Source organism: Zingiber officinale, chromosome 10A, assembly GCF_018446385.1.
Source record: "Zingiber officinale cultivar Zhangliang chromosome 10A, Zo_v1.1, whole genome shotgun sequence".
Taxonomy (NCBI): domain Eukaryota; kingdom Viridiplantae; phylum Streptophyta; class Magnoliopsida; order Zingiberales; family Zingiberaceae; genus Zingiber; species Zingiber officinale.
The window spans coordinates 74,769,059-74,784,887 of NC_056004.1; positions in this window are offsets into that span (position 1 = coordinate 74,769,059).

Sequence of the window (15,829 nt, forward strand, 5' to 3'; positions counted from 1 at the left end):
GTTGACTAAACACAGACACTAATGTGAATCATCATTGTTTTTCGTTTATGAGTCATATTAAGTAGAATAATAATATTGTGGTACATGGAAGGAACTATGTCGAATTGATGATGTAGAGCCGCCATGACTCATATTAGTGTACATACATAACTATGACTGTGATGTGACTAATGATTGGATACGTTTATCTTTATGCTCTGATCATTAAGCTATTGTTTAAACCATAGTTTTCTTCACATGGGCCAAGTGGGAGAATGTAAGCTTTGTGGCCCACGTGCCACAATATAGTTAGATATTAATTATATTGTTTAATATCTAATTTATGGTTTAAATATATCATGTCTATATGATAAGGCTTATCCATTTGAAAAGGTCTCTATTTGAAAAGGTGCCTATACACACGTTGATAGAACGTGTAGTTATCTAAAGATCAGTTATTAGAAACGGTCCTCTCTCTCCATATAAGGGAAAAACACAAAGGTCATTATCTATCGCAAAAGGAAAAACTCTGTGAATCAAGATAAAGGAAAGAGAGAGAAATCACTTCTATTTGTTCTTCTACTCTTCTACGAATAGAAATCTATGACTACTCAAGGATAGTAATTTAATTTTATCAGATTTAAATAGGAGTGTGATTATCATGAAGTTTCAAGATCCATGATTAAATCCATCAAGTTTTGTTATGAATTTTAATAAGAGTTTACACTAAATCTCACTAGTTCTATCTTATAAGTCATTGATGTTTTGATTTGATTATTATTTTGAATGTTGTATTATAATATTATTTTATAGATATAGCTATGTTGGATATTGAAGTAGTGCACAATGGCTAGATTCACTACTAGAAAATATGATTAAAATGTCATTATAAATAATTTTTAACTACATTTATAAAAAAAAGTTATTTTAAAAAATAAAATATCATATTAGACTATTTATGTGACACTTTATCAATGATCCAATTTTTTTCCACGTACTGTGCTGATTCTTTTTCTCCTCGATCCCTAACCCGAGCTCGCCACCACGTTCCTCTCACCCACGCTCATGCATCTCTGTCACCGTCCCTTGCAGGTTGCAGCCTACAGTTCCGCCATTGCAAAGAAGGGTCTTGAGAGAGATTGGCAGTCCGGCCGTGGTAGGGAATACCTGATCTCCAAGTGAAGAGGAGATCAGCAAGCTCTTCTTCCCTCTCTACAGCAAGCAAGGAGGAGCTCAAGGTAATCCTAAATTTTTTATTTCTCGTTAAAATAGAATCCCAGCGAGCACTGGCCGCACGAATCAACCACTTGCTGACCGCTTGGTGGAGGGTGACAATTTGTCTGATGAGTGTTTGAACGGATTTCTTTCTAAGCTTACGAATGTGATCCCCGGAGTCAACAAGGCCATGAGATTTATTGAAAAGCCTAAGTGAGTTTTTTTGTTCAAAATCTATTGCTTTTGGACTGCGATGAGGTATAATTTTAAACCTTATTTTTTTGCTTGTCTGATGGCTTACCTGAAGCCTTTACTGGCTTGGATTGATAGATCCTACTTTAATGCTTTGCCAGTTCTGAGCAAGGTTCTACTCTCATTATGAGCATGGAGGTTTATAACATTCCAACGTGATGCTCTCAATTAAGAAAACATTTAACTTATGAGAAGGGCAGATTGCATTTTGTAACTGAACCCATTTTGCATGTTTGATAAATTTTGAGGTGCTTTTCGAAAGTCCCTATGATTAGGTTATCATTTCTAAGTTGGTTTTATATGTTTGATAAGTTATGTGCCAATTCATTTATGATACAAACATTTGAGGTTTGTTTTTATAATGTTTATTGCTTGTGTTCTGTGAGGAAGATTGGTATATGGTGTGAATTCTTATGCTTATCATCTTTGAAGAAGTTTTTATTTTCTCGAATGATGTAGATAAGCCAAAACTTAAGGGGACAAACTACTAAAAAACATCTTCTTTCTTTCTTTTTATTTGCAGATTAGTCCAAACAATGGATTATTCAGGTATAGTGTTTGATTCTGCTCCAACTGGTCATACTTTAAGACTGTTGCAATTCCCATCAACTTTAGGGAAGGGGATTGAGAAAGTTATGTCTCTAAAAAAAATAGATTTGATGATATGTTTGTTAGTTAGAGCCCTAGAGCCAATTATTTGATGATTGTATGGACTCATGTATATCATATTCTTGTTTATTAATAAAGGCATTTGTTTGGTTATTATACTTATTTATATTAGTGCCAAATAGACTAAGTATAATAGCGTCCTTGAGTAGAAGGTTCATACCTATATCAATCGATTAGTTGAATCGATAGTGAGATGATATAGGGAATACTACTCTAAATCATTCCTAGTCGAGTATTAGCATTCAGGGACAATGTTAATACAATAAGACTAGCATGTAGGTCAGCTCGATGACTTGATCTCACAAGTCATGGATATAGAGATATCAAGCTGACACATGGGTATGCATTAGAGAATGTATACTGAATGACCCGCCATGAGAAAGTATCATGGATCGTTATATGAGTGTCATATACTTTCTCATGTGGCTATTAGTATGACTATTAGTCCTTAGACCTGAAGTCACCATGGATCCCTACATAAGGAGTTATGTACTTTAGTTTCGTCAAACGTCACCCGTAACTGGGTGGACTATAAAGGCGATTACTGGGTATATAACGAATTATGTAGAGGGATGTGAGTGATGTAGATGGGATCTATCCCTCCCATATGACGGGAGCGACATCGGTATTCTTGATAGAGTGAGACCACTAAGTGCATGGCCATGCCCAAATGAGTCAACATTAGATGTTGAGCTCATTTGATCGAGTGAGTCTACTTGGAGTTCAAGATTTAGATTGATTAGAGGATGACACGGTCTATGCCTCACATTGATCAATCTAGATGTCTAGGATAGAAGGACACTTGTCATTATTTTGTGAGTAGTCACAATTGGTAGTCACAAGGTGATGTCGGATCTCGACATTCTTGTAACTTGGGTAGTAATGATGTGTTGCTAGATACCGCTCATTACTTATGCTCCTAAATGGGTTTAGGGCATTGCCAACATTACAAGAACCTATAGGGTCACACACTTAGGACAATTAGGTGGAGATTAGGTTCATATGATGAACCAAGAGGATTAGATTCATTTGATGAATCAAATTGGATTAAGAGTAATCCTAATTGGGCTAACTTGAGTTCGACTCAAGTTGATTCATGTGTTAAATGAGTCTAATTTAGATTTTGACTCATTGAATCAATTTAATTTAATGAATTAGATTCATTATATTAAGTTGGCTCGAATCAAATGGTTGGATTAGATCCACCATGGTAGAGATTGAGTCAAGTTTGACTTGACTTGAGAAGGAAGACCAAAGGTCAATTTTGACTTGACCTTTTGCCACCTCATTGGTGAGTTGGCATTAGGTGGACCAATAATGATGTTCCACATCATCATGGGTGCCACCTCATGGAAGTGACAAAGCCACTCTCTTAATGGTTTCATATTAATTGCAATTAATGCAATTAATGTGATTTTATGGTTTCATAATAATTGCAATTAATGCAATTAATGTGAATTTTGAAATGTGGCCGACCACTTTGTTTTGGGTGAAGAAATTCATTTTTCATTCACTTGTGTGCCTCTTCCTCCTTCTCCCTCTCAAGCTCTCCCTCTCCCTCTCCTCCCTTGGCCGAACCACATAGGCGCTAGCACACCTTGGTTTTTGGTCATCTCCATCTAGTGTGTCCGTGTGGATACTTCTAGAGGATCGGCGCTTGACGGTCTTGAGATCCGGCATCATTTGGACGAGCGGGAATGCGAAGGGCATCGCATCAAAGGTATAAATGGTTTATCCTTATGTAGATCTACTGTAGATTAAAGTTTTCAAACTCGTACTCATATTTTCGTTCGGTTTTACCTTGCACGAGATCCGTGGCTTGGGCGATTCGGGGTTTCCGCGACGCGAAAAACGGTTTTCGCGGCCCGAAAAACCCAACAATGTTGACCCAGGTACTTGCACATCCTTAGGCAATTCATGTGAGTTGTTAGTATAGTCGTTTACTCATTGTTTATTTAGATTTAATGATGTTCTTGTCTTGTGAGTTTGAGTTTGGTTGCGTTATTTGGCAATCTTGTTCTGTGTTATTTGCTTAGCCTGTACTTGTGAATTCTTTTAGTAAATATCATTGTTTTTCAACTTAGTTTTGAATGTATGCATTGTTATTAAGTGGTTCCTTCTTCCCCCAAGTGCCGCTTCTTATATGGCACCACAGGATGCTGTTTCTATATTTTGTTATAACCATATTCATTATTGTTGGTTGCTACTCGGAAAACCTAACGGTTCCACTGTACAAAAATTTTGTACAAAGGTCTGAACCTTTTCCTAGCTACCATGTGTTCTTTTAAATTAAACTTGGATCGCCTGCGGAACTTAACACGTTTGATCCAAAGTTTTATCTATTTGTTCTTTTAGGTTTAGACTCGGATCTCCCGCGGAACTTAACACGTTCGATCCAAATCACCTAAGTTATTAATTTCATTAAATATTAGTTTCCAAAATTGGCTTCCAGTACTGACGTGGCGAGGCACATGACCTTCTTGGATATGGGAACAACCACCACCGACTAGACAAAGCCTTTTAAGGAAAGTTAATATTTAATTTCCTTAAATAACTTTAGGTCAACCAAAAAAAAAATCAAATCACAAGGAAAAGAAAAAACAAAAGAACACAACATCGAAAATAAATTCGAAATACTAGAATCACATGCCTCTTGTATTTGGTATTATTTCCTAAAATAACTAGTATGATGCGGAAAGGAAAAAAAACTAGTTATACCTTTTAGAAAGACCTCTTGATCTTCTATCGTATTCCTCTTCTAACCTTGGACGTTGTGTGGGCAACGATCTTCCGAGATGAGAAACCACCAAAGCACCTTCTTCTCCTTTTTTCAAGTTTCGGCCAAGCACAATGCTTCCAAAAGATGAAGATCTTTTTCCACCAACCAAGCTCCAAGGGATGTAAGCTTTCTCTCCTTCTTCTCCAAGCTAAAATCCGGCCACCACTTGATCTCCAAGGAGGAAGAGAGGTTCGGCCACAAGGATGGAGAGAAGAGAAGGGGAAGGGCCGGCCACACCAAGGAAGAAAAGAGGGAGAAAAATAATAGAGTCGTTCACCCATGAATGCACCTCTACCCCCTCTTTTATAATCCTTGGTCTTGGCAAATAAAGAAATTTAAATAAAAACTTTCTTAATTCTTTTGCCATGAAAAGGAAATATTTATTTAATTAAAAATAATTTTTCTCTTCTCAATTTACAATGGCCGGCCATATACAAATCTCCAAGCAAATAAAATTTTAAACACAAATTAAAACTTCCTTATTTGCTTCCGGAAATTTATAAAATTTTTCAATAATTTTTATCCCTTCATGATTGGTTAATAAAAAGGAAATTTTATAAATTAAAATCTTTCTTTTAAACATGTGGATAATTTTCCAAAAAGGAAAGTTATCTCTAAAAATTAAAATATCTTTTCAATCTACAAATAAGGAAAGATATCAAATCTTTTCTTAATCTTTTGTAGAAACTAATAAAAGAGAATTTTTAATTTTTAAACTTTCTTTTAAATCATGAACATGATTAAAAAGGAAAGTTTTTACCAAAATTAAAATCAACCTTTTAATCTACAAATAAGGAAAGAGATTTAGCTCTTCTCTTAATCTTTTGTAGAATCTTATAAAAGGAAATATTAAAATTTTTAAACTCTCTTTTAAATCATGTTATCCACATAAGAAAAATTTTAAAAAATAAAAATCCTTTTATTTTAATTTGGGCCGGCCACACCAAGCTTGAACCCAAGCTAGGGCCGGCCACCTTGAAGCACCCATGAACCAAACTTTGGCCGGCCCTAGCTTGGTCTCCAAGCTAGCTTGGCCGACCCCTATGGGATGGGTAAGAAGGTGGGTATAGGTGGGTATAGTACTCTATAATTAAGAGGCTACGATAGGGACCGAGAGGAGGAATTGATTTTGGTCTCCCGATAAAATTAAGCATCCCGTGTTCGTCCCGAATACACAACTTAATTTTATCAATAATAATTCATTCCACTAGAGAACTATTATTGAATTACCGCACCAATCCCAAATTACATTTTGGGCTCCTTCTTATTATGAGTGTGTTAGTCTCCCTATGTTTAAGATAACAAATGTCCACTAATTAAGTAAGTTACTGACAACCCACTTAATTAATATCTAGTTCCAAGAGTAGTACCACTCAACCTTATCGTCATGTCGGACTAAGTCCACCTACAGGGTTTAACATGACAATCCTTATGAGCTCCTCTTGGGGACATTCTCAACCTAGATTACTAGGACACAGTTTCCTTCTATAATCAACAACACACACTATAAGTGATATCATTTCCCAACTTATTGGGCTTATTGATTTATCGAACTAAATCTCACCCATTGATAAATTAAAGAAATAAATATCAAATATATATGCTTGTTATTATATTAAGATTAAGAGCACACACTTCCATAATAACTGAGGTCTTTGTTCCTTTATAAAGTCAGTATAAAAGAAACGACCTCAAATGGTCCTACTCAATACACTCTAAGTGTACTAGTATAATTATATAGTTAAGATAAACTAATACCTAATTACACTACGACCTTCCAATGGTTTGTTCCTTTCCATCTTGGTCGTGAGCTACTGTTTATAATTTATAAGGAACCGATAACATGATCTTCTGTGTGTGACACCACACACCATGTTATCTACAATATAAATTAATTGAACAATTACATTTATCATAAATGTAGACATTTGACCAATGTGATTCTTATTTCTAGATAAATGTTTATACCAAAAGCTAGGCTTTTAATATACATCCTAACAATTATTTGGTTTATGATTTATGACTCAAGAAAATAGATCAAATACTTGAGTAGATAAGAAATTAGAATTTGACTAAATCAAGCAGTCAACTTTAAGTATTGTAGGCAATTGCCTCTAATTGAAGAAAATCTCTATGGACAAAATCAACATTTTAAAAAGAGACAATTTTCCATTATAATTTCAGAAGAAATCTTCCAATTCTTCATCTCGAGTGACCATTAACATGTTAATAGCCAACATTTACTATATGTGAAATTCAGAAAACCAATGCAAATTCAGACAAATATGAAATCAAGGTTATGCAACTGTGTAAACATATCACAACATGGGGATCAATGCTACATTGCTACACAAAGTGTCCCAAGGTTAATGAGCTGGAGACCAATTCAAAAGATGAGCATATGTCAAGTATGTAATTTTATTTTTTAGTAGTTGACTTAGGCAAATTTCCCCTTTCCTAATATTATAATAGTGGGAGTAATCTAATGTGTTTAATACATAAAATGGAAAAAAAAAAATCATGTTTCATTCGCAAATTATGGATTTTAATAAATAGTTCTAAATCATCTATTTTTGCATGAATGTGAATATTGGTTCTTGGGTCCTCACCTATGTGACTAATGTAAATTGTAGAATCGAGGAAAAAAACCTTTCTGCTGTAAGTTTGTGATTGTATTCTATGCAAATTCACTCTTATAAAAGTTCTATGCCAAGTGTAACTTTATGTTTCATTCACATGTAGATGCTAGGAAGGAAATGATCATTCATTTTGTCCTCCACGGAATAATATACTATGTCTGATATTATGTGATCAACTACTATTCCATGTAGTTTTAATGCATATAAAATGATATTTTTCCGTTTGGTATGATATTCAATTTTTAAAATTATTTTTATTAGTTTTATATTTTCATTGTTTAATTTACTTATACAAATTTATGAATTGTATTTGTAGGTGACAAGTATTTGGATTTTACTTATAATATGATAGTTGAAGACGATTTAAAGTAAATTACTTGAGTTTTTATTTTACAGGACTTTGTTAGTTCTAAAACTCAATGTTTTGTTAGTATTTAGTTAGTGTTATATTCAATACTTTTTATATGAGATGAATTGTGATGATGCGGTAAATGAATCAGATATTTTGGATGTAAAATTTTTCTATTTTATATAGTGGTGAATTGTGATGATGGATAAATGTGATAATGGATAATTTTTTCTATTATGTGGTGAATATTTTATATACTGAATAAATATCAGTAATAATATTTAATATCTTTATAAAATATTATAATTGACATTTAATAATGTCATTATAAATAACAGTTTAAAATTATCTTATAAATTATCATTACTTGATATATGTTATTATCTTTATATAAAAATTTAAAATATTTATAATTATCTAAATAAATTAGTTTAGGTGACATTTATATTTATCCTTATTAAGATAATAATAAGGCATACATAAATGTCTGTGAAATATTTTTTCGTGACATTTTTGATTGTCAGTATATTCCTATATTTAAGACACTTTTGAAGTTAACATAGATATTTTATAATGACATTATACAAATGTCATGAATATTAGAGGGTCTAAGTCAACACCACATTTTAATATATTTTTTTGATGATATCATCATAACTTTAGTGCCACTAAAAGTATACTATAAGGACGTTTATGTCTATTCTTAAAGACCTTATTTCTAGTAGTGATTGTTTTGAGGATTGTCGAGAATTGGTAAGTATTGATCTTATTATTAATTCAAATTCATATAATCTTTTATTTATTATTTTGAATAATGAAAAAAAATTATGCAATTTTACGTCTAATGGTCATCGTGTATCTGCATCACAATAAATTTAAAGAAGTATTGTGCACTTCTGATTCTACATGGAGGTATATAGATCAAGATCAGTAAGAATTTTATTATGAATCACTTTTAGTAAATAATGTAAATAATATTGATACTATATAATATAATATACTTTTATACTAATTTTTTCAATATTGTTGCAAAAAAATATACTTGGGCACGAGACATCATTTAAAAAAACATAGAATAATTATTGTGCCAAATTATACAACGATATGCTATACAAGTGAAGAAAAAAGAAAATAAGACCAAAGTAAGTATCAGTTGAGAGTTGGAATGCATGGAGGAATAGTTGGATTGTAAAAAAATGGTGGGAAAATTCAACGGCTGCTCAAAAAAACAGAAATAAAGAGCTCGCTATCCTAAACATCGGATTTATAAAGCATATTATTGGATCACAATCTATTGTAGAACATACAATAGATTTGGTAAGTTTATAATAAAGTTTAAACTACAATTTGTTAATTATTAATAAATTTATTTTAATTTATAATAAAATTTGTGTATGCAGAAAGATACATTACAAGACCTCCCACTTGTTGGAGGTATTTGCTAGACATGCCAAAAAAAAGGATGACACATTTATCGATCCTCAATCGAAGACTATAAATGTAAGAATATAAATTTTATTACCATTCACAATTAACAATGACTATATTTATTAATGAGATATTAGATACTAATAATTTTTTTATTTTACATAAGATGAAATGACTAATCGAATTGCACAGGCATTTCTGCCTGCTATAGAAGGAGAGACGTCTCAAACTCTATCCATCGATGTTGTAAATGAGATTTATTATGATGTTATCAGTGGAATGAAAAAGAACTCCATCTACGACCTTAACTCCCAGACAAAAGTTGCTTTTGTGTGTGTGAGGGCTCCTAGGGGTTGTCATCCTAGTTTTCATCATCGATTGAAGTGGAAGCCTTAAGGAAAAAATGAAGAATTAAAGGATAGGATGATGACAATAGAGGCGTCGATTGATGTTCGGGTCGAGATGACAGTAGAGCGACATGTGCACGAATTTTTCATTCGCTTTCCATTAATGAGTCATACTTTTCCAACACCGCATGCTTTTGACTCCCAAAAGACTCAAGACACGAACGCCTTTGGTAAATATCTCAGTCTAAGGTAGGTTGACTTAGCTTTTTTGTTTATCACTTATAAAAAAAATACAACATGTTTTTGTTATTTTTAATTTGATATTATATGTATCTCTAATTGTTTTTAATCTTTTTAGAAATAATGTAGATAAAGGTTTATTTTATCACCATTGATGGATATTCAAACTCTCATTCAGGTATGTATTATTTTTGTATTTTTCTACGAACTCTCATTTATCACTTATAACTAGTTTTTGTATTTTGCTGATAAATAGTTTTGACTTTGTGTATATCTAGTTGAACTTCAAATACATATATGAGTGGGCTTATTTCAAATAGAAAATGTAGTGAAGTTTAAATCACATGCTTGTATTTTATAATAATTTATCATATTATACTTGTTGTAGAATTGGATGATGAGATGTGACGATTATCCAATTGATTGTTTATCATGATCATGTAGATTTGAGCATATTTGTTAGCACGACTGTATGAGTTCACATAGTTGGAGCTTGATTTCTTTTGGAGTTATTTTCATGTACGTTTTTGCTCCATTTTCCCTTCAAATAGCATCCTGTCAATAAGAAAACACATAAACAACAGATCTCCGACAAAGAAGTAGAAATATGATATTACAATAAAATATGGTGCAATAAACATAGATTATACTCATGAAGTACAAGTAGATGTGTATCAAAATATGTATAAAAGTGTATATAATCTAAGCACATCATTTGTTTTTGTTATTTTGTAAATGTGTTGATTTGTTGTATTGTGGATGGTTTTGTATCGTGGATGAGGATTTGTTTGGCTAAAATGTCGGGGATGTTTTTAATGTATTGTGGTATGTTGTGATTGTGGTTTGTGAATGATGTTTGTGTATTGTGGATGTGGTTGTAATGGTATCGTGGATGTGTTTGTGTTGGACGTGTGCTTGGACGTGTGCAGTTAATGAACACATTGCCAAGTGAATGACACACGTTGCCGAGAGAGTGGCTAAGTGGTGTTCACTCTTCTCCCTATAAGAGCGTCCAAGCAAATCAAAGGGACGAGGGGATACATTCACAGAAACGAGGGATTTGGTTTGTGGAATCGTCGAGAAGCATTCGTCTCCGTAACCTTCTTGCAGACGGCAAGAGGCAACTTCCTCCATCCAATGTTTTCTTCCTCCATCTCTCCAAGATCTTCCGTAGCGTAAGGTATATGATTTATTGTTTATTCTGTTCTATTTTCACCAATGGTATCGGAACATTAGAACGGAAGAAATCTTGCATGAAGGAAAATCATGAATTTAGCGCGTTTTCCACACACATCGCAAGGTGCTGAACAACACTACGAGATCCATGGCTGGAGGGTTGCCATGTGAGGCTAGCGACAGAGTCGCAAGTCTACAATCGCGTTGCTCGCTGCCGTAGGTGTCGGTGTAGAGTCGAGACAGAAAATTGCGACAATGCGATTTCCACCGAGCTCACCTCGAAGGAGAACACTAGCAACGATGTTCTGTAGTTGTATCAGCTTTTATAGCCGGAGAGCACCAGTGACTGCGTTGGGAGGTTGGCGTTCAACAACCTCTGGCTGCCAGATTCTACATTCGCTCCGGTTGCCGCACTAGTCATGACATAGGCATGGAATGTGTGACGGACATACTGTGCAAAGAGTAAAACACAAAGAAGTTATTTTAAGGGCATCTGTAATAGAGAATTTATAGCATAGGATTTATATTATAAACCTTTCATTATAAACCCCACTCCCACTACATGAGTGGGGTTTATATTTTTTTTTATAAATCGGTCCCAAAATCTTGGGACCGGTTTATACCTTATAAAAAAATTAAAAAACTGCATGTCAATCTTAGCCTCTAATTATTATTTTTACTTCATTTTTTACAACGGCTATTTTTGGAATAACAACTATTTTTTTACCCATAAATTATCTTGCAATGTTTCATTTTTTTCATCAACAACATTAGTAATCCACCTCTATTTTTATTTTGATCCTATCATCATAATTTTTATCTAAAATGGATGAAAATTATAATAACTCTTTTATAAATTATTTGAATTCTTCAAATATTGAAGGTAAGTCGTCTTCTCAATATTTTGTAATACATCATGAAACTCTTAATCTTGCACCACTTCTCTTTATTACTTGATCAATAAATTTTTTTATTTATTTTTATCAAATTATTATTTTTACATAAATAAATGTAAAAAATTTAAAATACTAATAAAATTATAAATTTAATTAAAATATTAATTATTATTATATATAGAGTAAATGAAATTATAAATATAGATAAGTGAAAAATAAAAATAAAAATAAATACATTGATAGTGGGGTTATAAAAAGTTATTGGAGAGGTTTATGATAGTGGAAAGAAATTTTTAAAGTGAGTTAAGTTTTTAATTTTTGATATAATAATGATGTGGTGAAATATAAATCTTTTCGAGAGGTTTATGATTATGGATGTCCTAATGGATTAAAATAATTGATTAAATAAAAAGTTTATTCGTAAATCCGTGAGAAGAAAAAATAAAAAGAAAAAAAAAAGGAAACGTGATTAATTTGATTCTCACCAAGAAAAAAATCAAAAAAAAGGATTTTTTTTTTTCCTTTCTTCCCATGCATGTTGATGTGAGAAGACAGTGGGTTTAAAAGAAATAAAAAAATATATTTTTTTAAATCGGTTATGTTCAAATTAAAATGGGTTTGAACTATATTGGTCTAATTAGACCCAACTTTAATTTAAATCAGTAGTTAATTTAATTAAGCTTAGACTGATTAAGTGATCCAATTTATTATATTAGGTCTAATTTGATGAATTAGATTAGATTTATTGGGTTAGATTTAAATCAATGGACATTAGTTTAATCAAATAGACCTGAGTTTGATCAAAAAGTCTAAGATTGATTGAAATGAGTTTAGATTAAATAATAACAGAACATAAGTATAGAAAATCCTTATCCAATTAGATTAGTTCTAACTAGGACAACAGACCAAACTTAGGATCTGGATTCTCGATCAACCGGTCCAATGGGTCAGTCGACTAAGATTCTAAGCCTGTATAAATTGAATTAAGCTGGTATTGTACTGACTTATTTAATTTTAATTTTTTAGATGACACGGACGATCACTACATTAACTCATCGCGAAGTGCGACAGAACTAGCTCAGGGAGAAAATTCAGGATATAGAGTATAAATCTGCTTATGGAATCGATGGACACGTTGGACAGCTTGATGAACTATTTTGAAAACTTGAGCGAGAAGAGTTTCTAGTCCTGGATAGTTATAGGATCTGGGCTTTGATGCGTTCATTGCCAGAGTATCATAAGGTGATAGTAGACTACATATGGGGGCGTCATGAAGGATGCGTCACATATTCAGAATTGTGTGAGGAACTACTTCACCATATGGCTGAAGAGGATCCTGAAGAATTCGAAGAGGACTCGAAAATGATCAAGGAAGATCTAGAAGAGAATCCAATTGTGGATCCGACAGAAAATCTTGAACCTGTCCCACCTGTGATCAAATGAGTTTAGGTTGAAAGAGATAATATGGGCCACTGCACTCGTGTCCGTCCTAGTGGGAGTGGTGTTAGCTTATCTAGTTTATTAGAATTCTGTTATTGTTATTGTGATTATCATTATGCATGAACAATTTTAGTCTATTTAGTTTATATCAGTTTATTATATGTTAACAATATGCAGCATATTTTTATGTTAATAATATGTACATTCATATGTTTATTTATGTTGTTTACTCTACATGATGCATGATAAATGATTAGTTCATTTTATTAAAGAAATCATGATATAATAAATGATTAGCTCATTTATTGGGATGTGTGTAATATAATTGATTAATGTTGATTTAATTGATTATACAAATGATGAGTGAAAACGTAGTTATCACTTGATTTTGTAAATTAACTCAAATTAATATTGAGTCAATACTAAATTGCATGTATATAAATTACATTGAATACTAAACAATGTGTTTATTTATAATAGATTATGACAACAAAAAATATTATAGTTGAACTCAATAAGGGTGAAAGACTTAATAGGGGATAACTATAAAATTTAACACCTCAGGATATAGTATATACTTGAGGAACAAGAAGTTCTAGAGGCTATAAATCAGGTTATGGTAGAACCTGTAGATGGTCCCACTACACAGAATAGATGAGATCTTGATGCATATAAGGCATAGAAGAAAAAGGACTCTACTACAAAGGGCATATTGATTAGTTTAATGATAGATAACCTAACTTTTTAGTATGAGTCGTATCTTACGGCTCATGCAGTCTAGGTAGCTCTTAAAGAAAAATACAGTAGAGTAAGTCTGAGTAAGTTTCGACAGCTGACAATTAAGTTTGACAGCTACAAGAAGTGTCTGAATGTTTCAATGGTTCAACACCTCAAGGAGATGTCGAACATGATTCGGGAGCTTAAAACTGTTGGTCATAAGTTGACCGATGAACAACATGTTCAAGTTATTATTTGTTCCCTTCCAGATTCTTGGGAGATCATGAAATAGACCTTAACTCATAGTGAAAGTATCAAGACTTTCATTGACATCTCACGCCATATAGAATTAGAGACAGAGAGAGTTGAATTCGTAAAGATTTTTGGACAAGCCTATGTGGTTGTTGGTTCTATTGGATCATCTAGATCCATGAAAAAGAAATAGTTCATGAAAGGGAAGGAAAAGAAGAAAGAAATTGCTACTATAGAATAGGGCTTAATCAAGAAGATAAAAAAGAAGACTGGAAAAAAACCTAAAAGCAAGTTAACTTGCTTTAACTGTGGTCTAAATGTGTCTTCTTTTCCTGAGCATTTTGTTGCTAGTTCAGTATTGTTAGCTTATTCTTATCCTTTGCGGATTATAGATTCGAGAGGAACCAACCATATAGCTGGGGAGCAAGTTACATTTGTTGAATACCGTCGGATACCAGCTGGCAACAAATGGATCTATGTGGGAAACAATGTAAGAGTTAAAGTTAAAGAAGTTGGCATTTGCAAACTCAACTTCCATGGTGATAGTGCTTTATTTCTATATGATGTCCTGTATGCTCCTGAAATTAGACGGAATATTATTTCCGTTACATGTCTTCTTGATTTAGGGTATTGTATTAATTTTTACAGTCAGTGTGTTGAACTTAAGATTAACTTAGTGTCAATCGAATATGTTTTTTTTTTTAACAAATGATTTTATGGTTGTTGATGTAGAATCAGATGTCAATTCTACTATTGAAGGTTGTTTTTCAAACATTGCTCTAACTAGTGATGCAGGTATAACTGATAAAGTTTGGCATGCTAGATTAGGACACATAGGATAAGAACGTATGAATTGGTGGGCTAAAGAGAGTTTATTAGGCACTCGAGCTAAGATTCACTTGTCTATATGTGAGCATTACCTTATTGAAAAAGCAACTAAGAAATCATTTGGTAAAGCTATTAGAGATGAATTACTATTACAGTTAATTCATTCGAATATTTGTGGTCCAATGAATATGAAGACTAGACATGGAGCTTCCTATTTCATTACATTTATTGATGATTTCTCTCATTTCAGTTATGTGTATTTGATATCTCATAAATCTGAAGTATTGGATTGTTTCATTCGTTATGTGAATGAAGTTGAGAATCAAACAGAACGTAAAGTTAAAACTTTGTGTACTGACCATGGAGAGGAATATTTGTCTGATATATTCAAGAGGATATGTAATGATAGAGAGATTATTAGATAGCTGACAATCTCTGGGATTCCACAGTAAAATGGGGTAGCTGAAAGAAGAAATAGGTCTGTTCTTGAAATGGTTAGGTCTATAATGGCGCAGGTTAATTTGCCGATCTCCTATTTGGGAGATGCATTATTAACTGCAGCCTATATACTTAATAAAGTACCTTTAGAGTCAGTTTCATTGACCCTATATGAACGTTAGATA